The sequence below is a fragment of the Myodes glareolus genome, chromosome 7 (assembly GCF_982192425.1).
Source record: "Myodes glareolus chromosome 7, mMyoGla1.1, whole genome shotgun sequence".
NCBI classification, from domain to species: Eukaryota; Metazoa; Chordata; class Mammalia; order Rodentia; family Cricetidae; genus Myodes; species Myodes glareolus.
Window position 1 is genome coordinate 91,227,206 of NC_142032.1, and position 19,551 is coordinate 91,246,756.

Consider the following 19,551-nt stretch of genomic DNA (forward strand, 5'->3'; position numbering starts at 1 on the left):
AGGAAAAGGGAAATTCTTTAAGAAATTCTGTCTCGGTTTTGTGTGTTTGGTTTTCAGGATGGCAGAAGGGGAAATTATAGAGGAAACGGGAAGAGACCAGAGATAGATACACTGACTCTGATATGTCAGCACACTGACAGAAACCAAAGGAAGTTAATGTATACACAAAGAATTTTAATTGACAGCATTGCCTATTATTCACGGCTTTAGCTTCTGTTCAACTCCTATTCAATCTTCAATACCCTACTTGCTGGATAATCTTTCCCAGTACACCCCAACCTTCACCTGAGAGTCATCTTGCTACTGTTGTTCTACAGGGCATACACAGGTAGACTGGCCTGGAACACGCCACATTGTAGCAATTCTCTTCCCGAGTGCTTGGTTTAGAGGCCTAGACCACCACACCTGACTGGAGAAGGGTTTTTCTTCACTAACCTGAGAAGGTAGTCGGAGCTATCTATATCAGATTCGGAAACTATGGATGGTTATTTACTAACTAGACACAAAGCTAGGGATTTTTTTTAAAAAAAATTATTCCTAGTACCTTTCTTTATTCTGGTCTCAAAACGGAAGCCAACATGTTGGTCTAGCAGCAGGTGAAAGTCTGGATGAAGGTACAGCCCAAGAACAGCACTTCTCAGACTCACACATTGCCACAGCTCACTGTCAGGGGCCCGGAAGAACTCACTGTTGGGTATTAAAGGTTTATCATAAAAAGTAGCTCAATAACAGCAGCAGTCATGGACATGCTTCTCTATGCCAGGTGCTGTCCAGGCACTTGGCACCCAGGCCGGCCAATGTGGGTCACACAGCCATTGGGCATGAGGCCAGTAAAGGCGTTTCTAACAAACCTGCCTCAGACAGAGAAACGAAGACCAAGTCAATATCACACGACAAGGCTCAGTCATTATGACAAAGCCATCGCATTTGCTTGTGCTGACAATGGCACCACGGGGTGCCCAGTGACTCGCAGTGTGTGCCTCACGCCACGCCACGGACCGTCACAGCCTTGGCTGTGCTCTGAGGCTTCACATCGTCACTGCTCTTCCCACACCACTGTTAATAAGGATACTTCTAGAAACGATGCTTGTGACAGCAGATACTAGACAGTTGGTGTTTTCTCCATGTGAGAATCACACACAAGGCGCGTCTCTTGTCACAATTCCACCTACAGAACAGGAACAGCCTGAGGATTTGTCTCAGGTCAGGGCACGGCTGACACCCAAAGCAGACAGCCCCATACCGGCCAGGGTGCCGTGTGTTCTTTGAAGGAGGTGTGTTGGGGTTATCTGCACCTCCAGCACATCTCGGTCTGCAGCCAGCAAAGGTGCCCAGATCCTGGCTGTCGGCCCCTTCTCTGCCCCACTGTTCCCTTTCCCCACCTGGTCAGAAGCCATGCTGTTTTGTTTTTCTCACTAAATAACAGTGTGAGTCATTTGGACTTAAGCCAGGCTGGCCTTAGAAGGCCCCAACAGCCTGGTAATGTGCCCTGGGGAACCCGACTTCCTCTGCAGCCCAACCCTATAAGCTGTTTGGAGTCTACATCAAGTTTTCTTATCACTGGGCCCTGGGAAGAGGGTCCCGAAGGTCACATGAGCCAGTGGTCAGAGTCACCAAAGCAGGGAGGAGGGTACCTTCAGGATGGGCCAGGAGGAAAGATTTATTTAGCCGAGAGCTATGATATATCTATTATTTAAAGTGGCACATTAGTCCCAAGAGGGGTGGGTACAGCCGAGTGCTAAATTATGCAAGGAAAACACACAGCAGCAGCCGCAGTGTGCACATCTGCATCACCAGCACCGTGAAGCCACTGCTCTTACGGAAGTAACTTCAGTTTCTCCCTTGCCCCTTGTGTAGAACCCTGAGACCACAGACACTAAAGCCAGGGCTTCTCTGGGTCGTCATGGGCTTCAGAAGGACGAGGATGGCAGGCACACAGGTCGTTACAACCCTCATGGTCAGTCATCCTTGGGAGTGTGTGTGGGTCCACATATGAGTGTCTGTCCTAGGAGGCCCAGTGGCCCCTTTCATTACAGAAAAAAAAAAAGACAAGGGGGATTCAGGGTAGACAAAGGACAATAGGAGGGGACAGAAGAGACAGACTCCACCAAGCCTGGATGCTTCCTGAGCAGATGGCTCTAATGCAGATCCCAGGAAGTAAAGCTTAGGGCTAATTCCATGATACAGCACATGAGACAGGAAGTCTCACAGAGTGGAGGATCTGCCAGGCTGTTTCACAGGCAGCACCCAGACCTGGGGAAGGGAGACTCCACGGAGGAGTGATTTGTCCCTTAGGCTGTCAGTCAACCCAGTGTGGGGCACCTACTTAAACGAGCTTTAGACCAGGTAGTGCGGACAGTAATTCATGCCTTTAATCCCAGCACTCGTGAGGCAGAAGCAGGCAGAACTCTGGAGTTTGAGGCCAGCCTGGTCTACAAAGCGAGTGGAACAGCCAGGACTACACAGAGAAACCCTGTCTTGAAAAACAGAGTTTTAGGTACTGTTGCCATCCACATGGGAACAGACAGCCACTAGCCCAATAACCACACAAATAAATGTGATGAAGGAGGAGGAAGTTGGGTTACTGGCACACAGGACACAGGACAGAGAAGCAGCCTGGACATGGGATTAGCCTCGCCTCTGCCAGATTCAGTCCTGGCTTCAGTGTACCACATGGTATCTTCTGGGTAGTCACAACAATGTACCTCAGTTGACACTGTCTGAATCCCTGTGTGCATCAGCTTTCCACCAAGCATCTTGGCAATGTTTGACACACACTGAGCTGTCAGCTGAGTGGGCAATGACGGGTAAAAAGCGATGGTTAGACCTACCTAGCCTTCTGAGCTGAAGAGGTGCTTCAGGGCTGGAGAGCTTGCCCAGTGTGTGAAGGCCTTGGGTTTAATCCCCAGACCCAGCTTCTTACCACTGACATGCAGGGAGCACAGACGTGGGACAGGCAAAGCAGGGGACATGCTTTCCATGCAGAGCGAGCCAGAGTGAGCAGCTGTGGAAAGTCCCTGGGCGGCAAGGCAGTTCGGTAGGCAGGAAAGCAACTAGAGCCTGTTTGAACACCCTGGTCAGCAAGACACCTCCGAATCTAGGGCAGCTCTCTTCTGGGAAGCCTTCCCAGCTTGCTTCGAGCTCACAGATAAGAGCTGCATTCTTGGCACACCCATCCCAGCTCTACACAGAAGAAGGAAATGAAGGAGACAAGCACGGAGCTGAAGGCCCCCTACAAAAATATGTGCATTGATTTGCTACAAACTTGGTCACCGTGTTAGCTCCCAGAGGAATGCAGGCACTTGCCTGGGACGCCTGGACAGAGTCTTGACTTGTCCACATCGCTCCTCAGTACACATAAACTGAGGACATCACAAGACTCCAGATGTAGTAAGGATGTCCTTAGTATCCACGCCCTCCAATCAGACAGCAGGAAAGACTACCAGACAGGAGCTGGCAAGAATCAATACTGAGCTAATTTAAGATATTTGAGATTCATCCAAGACTGAGCTGGGTCAATCTCAATCCTGAGAATTTCTTGATGAATTATTTTTCATTTTGAATTGCAAGTATTATCCCATAAACAACAACAAAATGCAATCGGAAGTCAGAGGCAAAAAACATAGAGAATGAATGTTCCTGAAGTCCCAGGATGTCGTGAGACAACAGGCAGCCACAAATTCCAGCCTGGAACAATCTGCCCAGCACTTGAAGCTAAGAAGGGGCTTGGCCCCAACAAATTCAACCACCAACGAACCTCCAATGCCAGGTACATCTGATCACATTACAAATCTGTTGTTTGGCTGTGCAAACAGACTCTGCCAGCCACACTCTTTCAATAAACACTTACTGAGCCAGGTGCACTGTACTGGCTGGGAAGGAAGAGCGCTCTCTCTCTCTCTCTCTCTCTCTCTCTGTGTGTGTGTGTGTGTGTGTGTCTGTCTGTCTGTCTGTCTGTTCTCCACTCTTAAGACGCTCAGTTTACTGAACATAATAGGTAAATAAGTAAACAGCTCTCCTCTAGGTGCCTTATGTACCAGAGAGCCATGCAGGGTGTTCTGGAAGGCAGGAGGAAGGTCAGCTCCAGGTCTGGGGAGGAAATGAGGGGGTGTTCAATAGAACAGGGGAAACTGGAACTGAGTCCCTGCTTGGGGAATAGTGGCCAGGCGATTTCAAGAGAGCCCAAAGCTGGCGAAGGTACTAGAAACAGAGCCCACTGGTGGCTGTGCTGAGGTCAGAACCGTGAGAATACATGGTATTTACTCTAAAGCCACTGAGGATCCTGTGAAAGGTTTAAGTAGAACCCATATGAGACGTGTGAGTTAGAAACACAGTATTAACAAGAGTGTGCACTGGAATGCAGGAAGAGAAAGATGGATGGGATAACCAATTAATAGGATTTGGAGGGGAGAGATAGAAATAGAGGTAGGGAGGGGGGATGGAAGGGTAGATCTCCCCTTTAAACAGTGAGTCCTAAATAAACCCATGGGGGAAGAGAAGAAAAATTATTGACAAAAGCCAGTGAGATGGCTCATCAGGTAAAGGTGACGATGACACAGACCTGACAGTCTGATTCCTCAATCCCATGGTGGGAGGAGAGAACAGATTCCTGCAAGTTGCATGTATGCATTTGTGCACAGAGAGAGGGAGAGAGAGAAAGAAAGACAGATAGAGAGACTAAATAAAATAAAGTCTTACAAATTGTAAGAACATGGAATATGCCAGGAGAGGAAGGACAAGTCAAGGGTGAGTCAGACATGAAGAGGTGTCCAGGCTGGGACACTCAGGAGGGGACAGCAGCTGGGGGAGAGGGACAAAGTCTGGCTGTGAGGCAGGGCACAGGTCTGTGGGACAAAGGAACCCTTCCAGGAAAGCAGCGGCGAAATGAAGAAGGAGCCAAGCAGAACCTGACACTAAAGACAGGAAAAGGGCAGAGGACACGCAGGCTGAAGAGGGTGATGGAGTGCCAGCAGAGAGTAGGCCAGCGGGGTGACCCAGGGCCAGAATGCTGGGCACAGCCAGAGAGACCTCGGGAGAGTGCCCTTGACTGAGGAAGCAAGGGCAGTGAAGTCGTCAGCGAAAGACCAAGAGGAAGTGTGGCCAACAAATCCACACCCCAAGAGCTTTGTGGCTCCCCACAGGCTCCCACTTTGCTTTTAGGGAACACTGTCTCCGAACACCCTACCTGACCAATCAGTCTCTCACTTTACATCTCACCATGGGCATCTCTGGTGTTATAGACGCCTTGTGAGGACAGCAGCCCTGTATCCTCTTATCCCTTGCCACCTATGGCGGGCAGGAGAGCTGACCCTGGGGACACAAGAGCAGGAGAGCTGCTCTTGCCCCTCACCAGCTGCAGCACACGGGAGGGCAGGCCCTGCACCTCGCCGGGGAGCACACTAGAGCTGACCATGTTGGCGGGGGCACAGCCCCGTATACATGAGAGCAGAAGAGTGGCACCTGCCCTCTCCCTCGTATGCCATGTGCTGGCATGGGTGGGGGAAACATGCCCCACACCTCTGATCCCTTGTCAACTTCAGCAGGTGGGAGAGCCAGCCTTGGGGACATGAGAACCAAAGAGCTGGCCCTGCCCCTCACCAACTGCAGCAACAGGGAGAGTGGGCCCTAGACCCACAAGTGGGCACAGCAGCAGAGCTGGCCCTGGTGGTTATGAGCATGGGGGGGATGGACCTGAGGGTCCGAGAGCAGGAGAACTGGCCCTTCTCCGTGCTGCTTGCTGATTTGGGTGAGCTAACTGGGGCAGTGTGGAGAGCTTGCCCTGGTAGTGACAATGAGGGAAGGCTGGCAGGCTGGCCAACCCAGCTACCACCCAGGCCCAGAACCAGGGCTACGAGTTAGCCCAGCCCAACATCCACCTCATCCATGAACTGCTGGAGCCTGTGAAGGGGCCAGATTTACAGATCCAAAGCTACAGGATCTCCACGACACAGGACAACAGGATATCCAGGAGAATTCCAGTCAGAGCCCATCGATAGTGTAGCAGGAGCCAGAGGCCTTGAGCCAGACCAACGATCCACTGCAAAGAACACTTACAAGTGAAGATGTTTGTGTGACTCACTGGGCCATTCCACAGCTCTCATCCAGAAATTTTCCTTTCTTTTCTTTCCTTGTTTTTTGTTTGTTTATTGTTAGGCTATACTTTTTAAATTTTATTTTGTTTTTAGGGGCGGTCACAAGGGCAGAGGGCAGGAAGATGGATGAGATTGGGATGCATGATGTAAAATCTACAAAGAATCAATTAAAAGGTTTTTTTAAGTTAAAAAAAAAAGAAGCCCCATCCTATGTCACCTCTGTAACTGTGGTATCGAGAACAGAGCCTGTCATGTATTTGAACATTTGGTTCCCAGTTGGTGGAAGTGTCTGGGAAAGACGAGGATATGTAGCCTAGCTGGAGGAGGTGTGCCACTCGGCAGGCTTGACGGTTTCGAGCCTATGCCCTTCTCCGTTAGCTCTCTTGGCCTGGTAGCTGTATCTCAGGATGTAAATTCTCGGCTCCTGCTCCAGTGCTAGCGTGTTCCCTGCCATGATGGTTATGGACTCTGACCCCCTGAAATCCTAAGCCCCAAATTAAACGCTTTCTTTTATAAGTTGCTTGGCCATAGTGTTTTATCACAGCAATAGAAAGGTAATGAAGTCAGCATCTAATGTCACCTGGCCCACTGGAAAAAACAAATCATTCGTGAGCACGTGACGCACCCGGAGTCTGACTGTGCGAGATGCTGGGGACATGGTGAGAAAACAAACAGGACCTGCCTCTGTAGCTTATGCCGGAGATAAGCAGAGACCAACATCAAGCATTAGCAGAAAAACTGCAACATGGTCACCACAGAGCCAGACCTGGAATCCACTCTCCAAACTCTGCGCTGCCACCTGCTCCAAATGAAGGACAATGTTTCGGAGCTGTTATTATTAAGTGCTTGAGGTTTGATTGTCATCTCTTCCAGATTCTCAAATGTCTCTCATTCTTTTCTTTTCCTAGTTTTTCGAGACAGGGCTTCTCAGTATAAGAGTCCTGGCTTTTCTGGAACTCACTCTGTAGACCAGGCTGGCCTCAAACTCACGGAAATCTGCCTGCCTCTGCCTCCGGAGTGCTGGGATCAAAGGTGTGCGCCACACCAGGCTCTTTTCTCACCCTTTAGCAGGCTTCTAAAAGGTAGGAACACCTACCCTACGCTCTAAATTGTTAATCTGACTCCATCTACCTCTACATAAGTGGGAGAGGAAACCCCAGACTTAGACAAGAGAGAGCCAACAGCACATGCCAAGGGTCATGCAGAAGTGGGTTCCAGTCCCTTGTTGCTTTGCACAGGCGACTCAACTTCTCAGTGACTGGATTTCCTTACTGCTGAAAGCAGAATACTAAGTCTCCCAGCAGAGGTCACGCAAAGTTGAAATGAAGAGATCCACGTGGAGGACTTGGCACTTCACCTGACACAGGGTGATGACGGTTCAGTCAATGGTGGCTCAGTGGGCACACCCACTGCTTCTGTTGTTGGACCTCTACCTGCTACCTTCATACAAACCACGCCAAGAAGTGCTCAGAATTCCAACCACAGAGCAAATGTCGGGATGCACAGAACACAAACTGGTCAGTGACCTGAGGAATAACCTCAAATCCCACACACCTATCCAGACTCCCACAGTAATTTTGATTCCAATTTTGGTCATTCTATTTTCTCCTCCGTTTTCTGCAAATACAACTATCTCCCCCAATAGATCACATCTCGTCTCACAGCGAGAGTCCAAATTCAGGCTGGATTCCGCAGTGCAAGTTGTGGCAGAGTTCGGAACACCACACCTCAAAGCCAGCCTAAGAACACAATCAGAAGCCCAATGTACACACAAGCGCCAACACACTCAGCTCCAAGAAAGGCAGGGAGGACTGGTCACGACATGCTGGGCCTGCCTCAAAGCTTCAGGATGGGCTCTTCTGGCATACAAAGTACCCTTTTCCTTGGCCTCTGGGTTCCTCTCACCTTCTTCCTGCCACCCCAAGTTATGCATGTTTACCAAATGTCAGCCCTCCACTTCTTCAAAACTACCATACGCAGTTCCAGAGGTGGCTCAGCTGTTAATGGTTAAGGCTCACAACTATAACTGTGAAGTCCACTCTACATCTCCAGACATAACCGTCTCCATCTAGGCTTCAGTTCTCAATCACCAACTGAAAACTGGACAATTCCTATGGATGAACCAAAACTTGTCTAACACGCACGAAGACCTAGGTTCAGTCCTCGGCATGGCAGTCAATCAATGCCAACATCAACCCTCTCTTTCCAGCCTCAACGCCCACACTTCTATTGATGATACTGTTATGAAACACCAAATTTCAACTTTCAGCTTCTTTGACTCCTGTCTTTAGAGTCTAATGAGACTGAAAATCAGATAGGCTCTTCCCCCGCCATGGCCCGTCATCTGTGTATCCGCTACTGGCCACATGACAGCATGTATGTATGGCTGCTACCACCCCTTGTCACTTCTGTCCTTCCACTCAGTGTAACGTAAACAGACTTCCATTGTCTTGGAAATAAAGTCTAAGTTCCTTAGCTGGAACTTGGGGGTCTAGAAAAGGAGTTGACAAACAACAGATCAGAGGTCAAATCCAGCCTACCCCATTTCTGTAAATAAGGTTTAACTAGAGCTAGTCACACCCCCTCATTTACATAACATCCTGGCTGCTTTCAGGCTACCAAGCAATGCTGAGCAGCTCTGACAGAGGCTGTGTGCATCTGGTCCTTCACTGAACAAGCGTGTTGGCCTGGGCTGTTCCTGCTAGTCTGTGGATGGGCCCACGTTCTTCACGCCCTATAGATCCATGTTCCCCTGTACAGAAAATCTCATTTCTTCCTTGGACTATTTCCCATCCACCTTTTCTTCTTAGATAATGCCAAACTATCACCTGTCTGTGAGGTCAGCTGCATCTATCCCCAAGCCTGTGGGTTCTCCTCCCTTCCTGACCTGTCTACACCAGTGGCCTCAACCTTCCTAAGGCTGTGGTCCTTTAATACAGTTTCTCATGTTGTGGTGACCCCCGACCATAAAATTACTTTCATTGTTACATTATGCCTGCCATTTTGCTACTGTTATGAATTGCAATATAAATATCTGATATTCAGGATATCTGATAAATGGTCCCTGTGAAAGGGTCATTCGACTTTCCAGAGGGGTCGCGACCCACAGGTTGAGAACCACTGGTCTACACCAATCACAAAAACCTAGGGTAAGATTTCATTATCCTTTATGCCTATGACTGACTTCTCTGGGGCTCAGGCTTCATAACCTCCACTGGGCACCTACAACAATAACAAGCTTGCTCTTCATCCCAAACACAAACTCAACTACATACATCATTTGGTAAAAAGGCATCAAACAAACTTACCAATGAAGGCCTAGGGTTCCACATTTGAAACCTTAAATTTGGTTCCAAAAGCGTACACTGTAGCCAACACCACCTGAAAGCAAGAAAACAAAGGTTTAGCTCTAAAAGAGAATGTTACATGTTCTTTTCCAAATAGCACTCTAAGTTTTGACTAACCATTCCCCTAGGAAGCCAGCTCTGCTTCCGTCTAGAAAATCCCAGCTTACCCTGCAAACTCATTGGCCTAGAGGCCTCCCTGGCATCCCAGGGAACCCCTCTCCAGCTTCCATGGAACACTGGTGACATGTTTGTGGTAACACACGATACACTATATATGGCAGGATTTCTCATTTGGGAGTGGTAGGGTTCTGGACTACAGGTTTTTAAGTGAGAGTTGTAGAATTTACCCTACTTCTTGAATCTGCTGTCTAGAACACCACGGGCATTTAGAGGCTCCTCAAAAAAAAAAAATGTGTACAGTGGATGAGAAAACAACCCATTCAGCTCATTACCACATGCCTGGGTTCTAAACTTCTGCTACAACATGATTTCCACCATAGGAATGCATGCCCCAGTCCCATTGCTTGAATAGGCAACAGTTTGCCAGAAGGATTAACGAGATTAATCTAAAGGCACACCTTGGCAATGACACGGCCCTGGGCAGAAACCTTCAGAGGCTCCCAGAATCAAAGCCAGGATGTTAGGCCTGTACCAACTGGCCCAGTCTCACTTGGCGCTCTCAGCTCACCTGGATTCCCTAAATGGACCCTTCTGTCCACAAAGACAAGACAGACAGTGAATCCTCAAACACAGAGGCCCCATCACCATCCCCTCTAGTTGGGCATTTTTTTTTCATTTGGCAACATGTAGCTTGGCAGTATTCAGTATGCTCATACTGTACAACCATTCATCCACCTCCAGAACCCTCTTCCTCTGTAGAATGGGGCTCTATCTAAGTCCCTGGGAAAGCAGCGCGAATGAATGAATGAACACCGTGGACCACTACAAGGGTACCATCCTCACATCCTTTCCAGAGTCATTTCAACCCATCTCAAATCTCTCTCTCTCTCTCTCTCTCTCTCTCTCTCTCTCTCTCTCTCTCTCTCTCTCACACACACACACACACACACACACACACACACACACACACACACACTTCCCCTTGGGGCAGAAACTCAAGCCTATCTGTAAGGTGAAGCTTGGAGCTAAACACATGACTGTGACCTGTCCTTCAAGCCACTAGACCATGGCCGTGTCCTCCTCGCCCACTGCAGCTCTTAGCGCCATTTAATCACCGCTGTAGCACGACACTCTCCTGCCACACACAACCCGCACGCTTAGAAATGCTTGGCCCACTCACTTCACTGGCTCATCCTCTTTGTTTCTTTCTCCTCATCTTTCCACTATTTTTCGGGCCTACTTTTCTCTCTCTGCTGTCCCTTCCTGGTGGTCTATCCAGCCTGATTCAAATGTGACCTCCACACCCGATGCTTACCCGGATTTTTTCCCCCAGCTTGGGCCACTCCTTTGACCAAGAGTCAATTGCTGTGGTCAAGTCAGAGGCCAAGGGCACAGAGCTCTATATGGAGCACAGTGGGTTAGAGCTGTCTGGGGCTCAGCACATCTAACACAGACTCCAGCTTCCCCAGACTAGCTCATGGCAGTGTGAACATCTCAGTACAAGGCAGCTTTCCCAGCTGCCAATCTCAGGATTCACTTTTCCCTGCATATCCAATCCTCACCCAAGGTCATTTCTCACACCTCCTCTCTGTCACCATTCTAGACTGTCACAACAGCTTCCTAATGGGGTCCTTACTTCTGCCCTCAGGGCCGTTCACACCTCGGGACCATGGCTGCTTCTCATTAGAGGAAAAAGTCTGTTACTATGTGAGTCAGAGCAGGTCACTTTGCTCAAGACTTCAAAGTCTTCCCTGCAAGGATACCAGAGGGAAGAGGCATTTCTAAAGCTCCAGACCCCGGGGCAGGTAACCAGGCAATGCACTCCCCAACCCCCTTTCTTCCCTTGCAGTCCCGATGCTCTCATAGTCTCTGACTTCTTGAAGAAAGAAGACATTTGAAGGGAGTGAGACAGGAAGTCAGTGTCCCCTTCCAATATGTCATCTCAAGCTTTCATGAGATATATGGGATCTTCCACTACTTAACAACTTCCAAAAATTGCCTTATTGATTTCCAAAACTCATGCTCGCCCTCCAGAGCATGAATACTTAGCCTCCAAGGGGTGAAAACCTTTCTTAACCCTTTCCTCTTCCAGCCTCCAGCTGGAAGACTCACAAAGTTCTGTTTACCTTTCTGTCTCTACACCCTAACCACTCTTTTACATACTGACACCCTAACTGGAAGTAAAATTCAAATGCAGTCACTCAGGAGCCAGAGCTGAGGTCCCAGCAGCCCTCCTTGGGGCCTCCTAGCCACTCCAGCCCACTCTGTACACAGATTCCTAGTCACTACTCCTTACAGGATCTAGACCAGATCTAATAAAATCTAAGCAAAGAATTCATGCACTATTGTACCATACAATCTTCAAAACCTGTTTGAATAGGCCATGATATACTCATTTCATCTGCCCTGGGTGCCGATCTCCTTAAACAGGCTGCTTGCCTGGACAAGGATAGGAACACTTCCCTCCCTGGCCCATCAGTGATTGGCCCCAAAGAGAGGCACACCCTGCAAAACAAGCCAATCAGAGCCTTCTTCTAGAACTTATTGCCAGATGCAGAGAAAGGGTGCGCTCCCCCCACAAGTTGTAAACTGAAGTTGCCAGTAGCTGCAACCTCAGCTTACCCAGAGGTGCCAAGACAAGGACGGAGGGTAGGAGCCAGATGGGTCACTGGCGACATCAACCCAACCCCCATAGAGTTCAGCGTCCTTGGTGACCTCCTACACCCCTTCCCCCAGTTACGGACCCAGTAAGTTCCCACTTATACCTCTCCTAGAAGTGAAATTTTTGTTCCCCTCCTCTTTTCTTCCTTCACTGAATTCCTCAGGTCAGAACAGTTCCCAGCATACTGTACTCAATCATTTATTAAGTGAGTGAAGCAAGCACATTGGCTCCAGGGTAGACAGACTGGCGAAGGCCAGTTCTATTGTTTACTAGCTGTGCGGTCTGAGGCAAGGTGGTCTAGGTGTGTGTGTGTGTGTGTGTGTGTGTGTGTGTGTGTGTGTATGCGTGTGCGTGCGCGTGTGTGCACGTGTGCGTGTGTGCAAGTGCATGTGTAAACACAAGCTCATGGAAGCCAGCGCACCTTTGATGTTGTTCCTCTAGTTCTCAGGCACCTTGTGTTTTAAGACAGGGTCAACTTGCCAAGTACGCTAAGATGGTCAGTCCTCTGCAAAAAGCTGCCTGTTTCCAACTCCATAGCACCAAGACGAGCATTGTAACCACCATGACCCACTTTTCTACTGGGACCAGCGGCTCTAACTCAGGTCTTCAAGCACTTTACCTCCTGAGCCATCCCCTCATCCTCCCTATCCTTCCATGACTCCGTTTCTCTGTAAAAAGAAGGGAAGCCAGGGTACCTACTCAGAGGGGTCACAAATAGCTAAGACCATGAACGGAAAATCCCTTCCTTGGAAACAGCTCAGGCTCCCCAAATGCTAACTGCTCTTGTTATCAACTCCAGCCAGAGACCAAGTCTAACCCTCCCTCATAGGTCATTAGGATGACGACATAAGAAAGGAAGGGACAGTGGAAATAGATGGAGTCCAATTAGCAACTGAGAGCATAGGGTAGGTGTTCCTACTTCTTGGGAGCCTGTGGTGTGTGCCTTTAATTCCAGCACTCTGGAGGCAGAGGCAGGCAGATGTGTGTGAGTTAGAGGCCAGCTTGGACTGCAGAGTGAGTTCCAGGACAGCCAGGCTGTTACAGAGAAACCCTGTCTTGAAAATCAAAAAGAAAAAGAAAAAGAAAAAAAAGGATGAACGGAAGGAAGGAAGGAAGGAAGGAAAAAAGAAAAGGAGGGAGGGAGAGGGAAGAAGGGAGGGAAAGAGAGAGAGAGAGAGAGAGAGAGAGAGAGAGAGAGAGAGAGAGAGAGAGGGACAGACAGACAAAGAGAGAAGAAAAGATAAAAAGAAAGGGAGGAGCTGATTGGCTATATACAAGCACAAACTCTTCTGGGAGCAATCAGCCAACATTTAGTGAGACTCGAGATTTACCCAGAGTTCTCAGTAAATTACCAACGATCAGAGACCCAAGACAAGTGGTGGCAGAGAAGCATGTGTGGCGCGTGCAGGGAAGCACTGCCACAGACAGCACCGCCCCGGCGACGAGAGACACTCTGTGCCTTTTAAGAAGCAATTTTCACAGCAAAGCTTAGAGGGCGAGAAGCCTCTTACATCGTGGGGACAAGGTAATAAGGCTATAAAAATGGAACCACACAGAACCCACATGGGCCCAATTTTCGAGGAAAAACAACGATTGCCACAGCGCTTAGGGTGGGGGAGAAGTCACACTTGGGTCTCAGCACGAAAACAGCTTTCAAAAATAATCAGGCTGCAGAAAAGCGCCTGGGTCTGCCAACCGGGAAGGGCTGGCTCTCATCTGTCCCCTTTGTCCTGCTCCCTGCCTTCTACAGATAAAGGATGGGACAGTGAAGTCCAGTGGTTATGCTCCAAGAGCGCACAGCACCAGGCGGAACAGACCTGGCTGCCCCTCCCCGGAGGCCTTCTGTCCCTTCTGTCCAGACTGCGGTTGAGCCCCCTGACCTCTGCAGCCCTAGGCCTTGCTGACAGCGTCTCATCACCATCTCCTACTCCTCTCTTGCACCCCTGAACCTCTAAGCATACGGCATTTGCCTCTTTCTAGCTCTCGTGCCCACTGTTCCCCGAATCAGAGCACTTGAGCTTCGGAGTGTATGGGCGGGGTTACTAGCTGTATGATCCTGGGTGTTAACTCATTGCTACACATCTTAGCTTACTCATCTGTAAAATGGAGAGGCACACATGGCTCTTGTGAGACCCTGTGTGGATTATATGAGCCAGTTCACATAGGCCTGTTCTAGGCCTCATGCCGAGAACCAGCTGTACCCATAAAGGGTTACCCTAAAGTGCAAGTTGTGAACGCTGGGGCACACGCCCAATATTTTAACAGAACCTCAACCCAGCTCATGTTCTTATACCTTGTTCTCTGCCTAGGTCTTCTACAGCTGCTGGAAACGCTTACCCTGCACTTCAGCCCGACCTTTCAAGGTGCTGACAAAAATCAGCCACCTCCACAAACCTTCCTGGACTCCCTGCTCAAGAGACAGACCCCACCCTTTTGTAAGAGGGGGGCAGGCTTGCCTTTTACTCTCTTGAATAAGCATCAGCTGTAGCCTGTTGCGTGGCTCCCACTCCCAGGCCACAAGTTTCTCAGGAACAAGGGATTCTGGGATCTTTTCCCCCAGTGTTTATTCCCTGCAACCTTATACGGTATGTACACTCAGTAAACATTTGCTGGATTAAGATGAATCATAAGGCCTCGAGCCAGGGTCCACATAAACAGAGACAGCAGAAAAAGGAGCAAGGCACCATGGGCGTAGCATATTCGAGGCCCTGGGTTCCAACCACAGTGCTGAAAAAAATTAATAAAACCTGCACCCCAAATCCAGTGTTGACTTCAGGCTCCCCCCAGTACTGGGGACCAAGTCATGGTGTCTACTGGGTTTCACCATAGTCACTTTCTGATGGCCAACAAAAGCCACACATATGCAGTGTCTTCTACCACCTGTTCACTCAGGGGCCATCTTCTCTTCCCCTCGAAAGGCTCTCTGCAGCCGGGCATGGTGGTGCACACCCCAACCCCAGCGCTAAGGATGCCGATGCAGAAGGATCACAAGGCCAACAAGACCTTGTCTCAAATTTTTTTTTTTTCCGATTGACTTCCTTGTCTTAGGGCATTTCTGAAAGCACCCTTAAGGGAATCCATGCTTCATTTCATGATTATTTTAATCAAAGCATCAGGCGTAGGGAGACAAACACCCTCGGTTTTCACAGGCTGATTGCTTCTTAAGAGGATTTATTGATTCAACCTCCCTACACAGACAAATAAATTATGGCCACTTTTTGCTTCTTCCTCCTTTCACATTAGTTACCCGGCTTCTTCACTCATAAAAAAATACAACAAAGACTGTCTCCAACATGAAGTGCATTTTTCAAATACATTTTCACAGCATTCTGTTTGAGAAAAGAAAACCTGACTCTGTCGAATCTTGGGCCATTGCCATTAGCTAGATAAACGCCAACTTAATGAAATGATTCTGTAATACACAAAGATGGCTAAATGCAGCATTAGCTGAAAGAACAAGAATTAGAAGCAATCCAAACCCTGCTCCATTACAAGCTCCCAGCTCAGGGAAAACATTCTCTGGATAGGTGAAAGAGTGCGCAGCCATCTTTAACTAGCATAAGATACAATGTTGAGAGTGCAGAGGACAGGACAGTGCCTGTCACCTAGGCTGCCCCAGCTGGGGCAGGACAAGTCCATATTTGAAGTCAAACACTAGGAAAATGAGAGGAAAGTTCAGAGGAAATCTCAGCACACAGGGCTGGAAAGGCAGTGTCAGTCCGGTGGGCCCTGGTGTGACAGTGGGAAAGACATAGATCACTGGCTGCTCTGGCTATTTGTCCCCTGGTCCTAGATGTCCCCCAAACACGAGCCTGTCCTTTCCCAAGGGCACAAGGCCCTGTCAAGCTCCTGTTTCAAGGACAGTGCTTCTCATCCCATAGAATGCTCTTCTATGTGATTTCCAATTCGGTCAGCTCTGCCCTGCCTTGCCCAGTGGATTTGCGCAAGTAGCTGCACTGTTCCAGAGCTTCATTCTTTTGTCTGGGAACAGTGGCATTGCTCCCTAGGCCACAGTGCATGCCCAAAGATAGCTCAACATACAAGAGCAGTGACTGTTCTTCCAGAGGACCCAAGTTCAGCTCCCAACATCCATGTAGAGCAGCTAGCAACTTCCTATTACTTCAGGTCCAGGGATCTGACCCCACTTCTAGCCTCTGCAGGAACCTGCACGCATGCATGCACACCACATACTGACCCCATAAAGGGAGATCTGAAAGTACTCCTTTGCTGCAAAGTATGTGAACGGCCCATTCCAAAGGGAGCAATGATACCAAGACACCTGTATCCCCAAAACTCTTGGCAACATTCTCACAGTGACTAAGATGGGTCCCAGGACCCCAGAGCCCCAGGCAGGAGGCAGGAGGCAGGGAGCAAAAGGTTTCCTTGCCAAGTCTGCAAATTTAAGATACAGAGCCAATGCCCCCTTCCTGCTGAATACAGCTGAACCCCAAAATCATCCTGAGACCTAGAAGGAACTATGAAAGCAAAGCTGAAACAAAAGCTAACACATCTTGAGGAGAAAACCCATTTATCAATGGATTGATCCTCTCCCAGGTCTGCTGTGGGCATCCTTTTTATATACACAGTGAGTACAGATGTATTTTTACTGGTAGATAAGGATAACGAAATATGAATGGCAACAAGCTTCCTCCCCACCAAGAAAATCAACGGTGGTCAGAAGCAGAGACTTCCAGCCCAGCAGCGGGTCAAACCATTCCTGCATGAATGACTTCTAGTTAGAAGTTAGAGTAAGTGGATGGGAGGGGTGAGAAAGCTTAGATAGTTAACTGATTCCTTCAACTCTTTAAGAGAGTAAATAACTGGGCTGGAAAGGTGGCTCAGCGGTTAACAGCACTGGGGGCTCTTCTAGAGGATTGGGGTTCAAGTGCCAGCACCCACATGGCAGCTTACATCTGTCTGTAACTGCAGTTCCAGGGCTTCTGACACCCTCTCACAGACACACATGCAGGCCAAACACCAATGATCATAAATTAAAAGTAATTTTTTTTGAATTTCAAGACAGGGTTTCTCTGTAGCTTTAGAGCCTGTCCTGGAACTAGTTCTTGTAGACCAGGCTGGCCTCGAACTCACAGAGATCCGCCTGCCTTTGCCTCCCGAGTGCTGGGATTAAAGGCGTGCACCACCACCACCCGACTAAAAATAAATTTTTGAAGAGACAGAAAGAGAGATGAATAGCTTCAATTCTTCCTCACCACATCAAACAGGAATGAGATGACGAGATAACCTTCAAAGGCTTTTTACTCTTCAGCCAGCAAAGACCCATCACTGAGCCTATGGGAAGAAGACTGTTGCCCCTCCATTGAGCTAAGGGTCCAAGAGTTTTCTAAGGAAATCAAATCATTCAAAGAGGAGAACAAAGGGCCATGCCTCAAGATTTGACAGGAAGATCTAGAAAACTTCATGAGGAGGCCCTGGGTAATCACTGACCTTGGCCTGCCTTCAAGCTTTCCTGGGAACCTAAAGCTCGGTTCACAGTGATGTCCAACGATCTCTGAGCACTAGTGGCCAGAATTTCAGAAACGACAATCAAGGTAATATTTTCTCAGTCTGTTTGAAGGCCTGAATCTGAGCTACCAGGAGAGGGATTGGGGATAACGAGGAAGATCAGAGGAGGAGTTCATTAGAAACAGTGCCCTGAAGGCACCAGCTAATATCCTACCTAAGCCCCCTTCGATGCTGAAAATAAAGGGAGAGAAGATACAAGGCTACCTCATACAAAGCCGCTGCATGCATAAATCTGGACTCTTACATCAAGACTGGCTTACTGGTCTTCAGAAAAGCTAGCTACTTACCCGAGGCAGCTCAGAGACAGTCACCTGGAATAACCAAGCTAGCTTATGCCTTCAACTTGAGACTCTCCACCTGCAGGCCTCAGGTTGTTGAAGCAACTTAGTCCTCCTGAGAAGTACCTTGATCTCATTCCTCTACATCGGTGAGTCTCAATCTGTGGGTTGCAACCCTCCAGTGGCTGCATATTAGATATTCTGCCAATCAGATATTTACATTGCAATTCATAACAGTAGCAAAGATAGAGTTATGAAGTAGCAACAAAATAATTCTATGGTTGGGTGATGTGGAATTTCCCTTTGTATGCCGTGAACACCATTGGTGAATAAAAAAACTGCCTTGGCCTGTTGATAGGGCAGAATTTAGGTAGGCAGGGAAAATTAAACTGAATGCTGGGAGGAAGAAGGAGGAGTTAGAGAGAAGCCATGTAGCCCCGCCACATGGCCATACACAGATTAATAGAGATGGGTTAGTTTAGGATATGAGTTAGGCTATTGCCCAAACAGTGTTGTAAATAATATGGTTTTGGTGTGATTATTTCGGGGCTGAGCAATTGGGAAACAGACAAGTGGCCTTATTGCAACAGTTGGGGGTCACCACAAAATGAGGAAATGCATTAAAGAGTTGCAGCATTGGGAAGATTGAGAACCACTGCTCTACACCAAGGGGAGTTGGGAGGAATGAGGCCTTGGAATTAGAGTTCTGGGTTCCCATTCAAACTCTGGCCCTCCAGTGCCACTATTAGCACACACTTTTTATCTCTCCTTTGGGACCAGTCTCACAGCCTGTGATTATCTTCTTCATTGTGCTCCCGTGAGCTCCTTTCTCCCAAAAATCCTCTCCGCTAAGGCTAGGTCAGTGGCTCGTCCCTGCACCCCTGCCACGACCTGGAACAGAGACTGCCACACTACAGGATCTCATGAGATGCACGACAGCCTGGAAACTGACTCCAGACACCAGTCCTCAAGACCTCAAGAGCCACGGCTAAGCCTGCCATGCCACGTACATGCCAAGTCCCAGAGGGATGAGCAGCTGGATGCCCTCTTGAGGGCAAGGTCTGTGGCTGCCTCAGTGCCTCCAGTCAGTGCCTACAAGTGTCCCCTCTCCCGGTACGGCTCAGGCCACTCGTCCAAGCAATGACAAAGCAGGAAGGCAAACTGTAGGGAGGTGAGGACCACAGTGAGTTCTCGTCAGAAGCCACTACCAGAAAATCAACGCTGAGCATGAATAGAGAGATCAGGTATAGAGGGACCTGGAAGAGCCAGGGGCAGCTGGTCCCCAGTGCAGGGGCCAGGGTGTTGTGCAGAAGAAAGAGTTGCACTGTAACATAGTGAGACCCTACCGAGAGAGAGAGAGAGAGAAAGAGAGAGAGAAAGAGAGAGAGAGAGAGAGAGAGAGAGAGAGAGAGAGAGAGATTGAGATTTACCCAAAGAACAGGGCTTTCTTTAAGACAACTGCAGTCAGCCTGGCCAAATCACAGGAGAGTTGTTGGACATCCTTCCTAATGCATTAGAGGCTCCGA

The 19,551-nt window shown here is 48.8% G+C and overlaps 1 protein-coding gene across 3 annotated transcripts in view; it reads right to left on the bottom strand.

Moving 5' to 3' along the window:
• Window positions 1-19,551, bottom strand: part of Bmal1 (basic helix-loop-helix ARNT like 1) — a 98,160-nt gene that overhangs the window by 63,582 nt on the left and 15,027 nt on the right. For all 3 annotated transcript variants that reach the window (XM_087908548.1, XM_087908546.1, XM_087908547.1), the window contains exon 2: window positions 9,401-9,473. The gene's annotated coding sequence lies outside the window, so the exon portion shown is untranslated. The remainder of the gene's footprint in view (window positions 1-9,400; window positions 9,474-19,551) is intronic.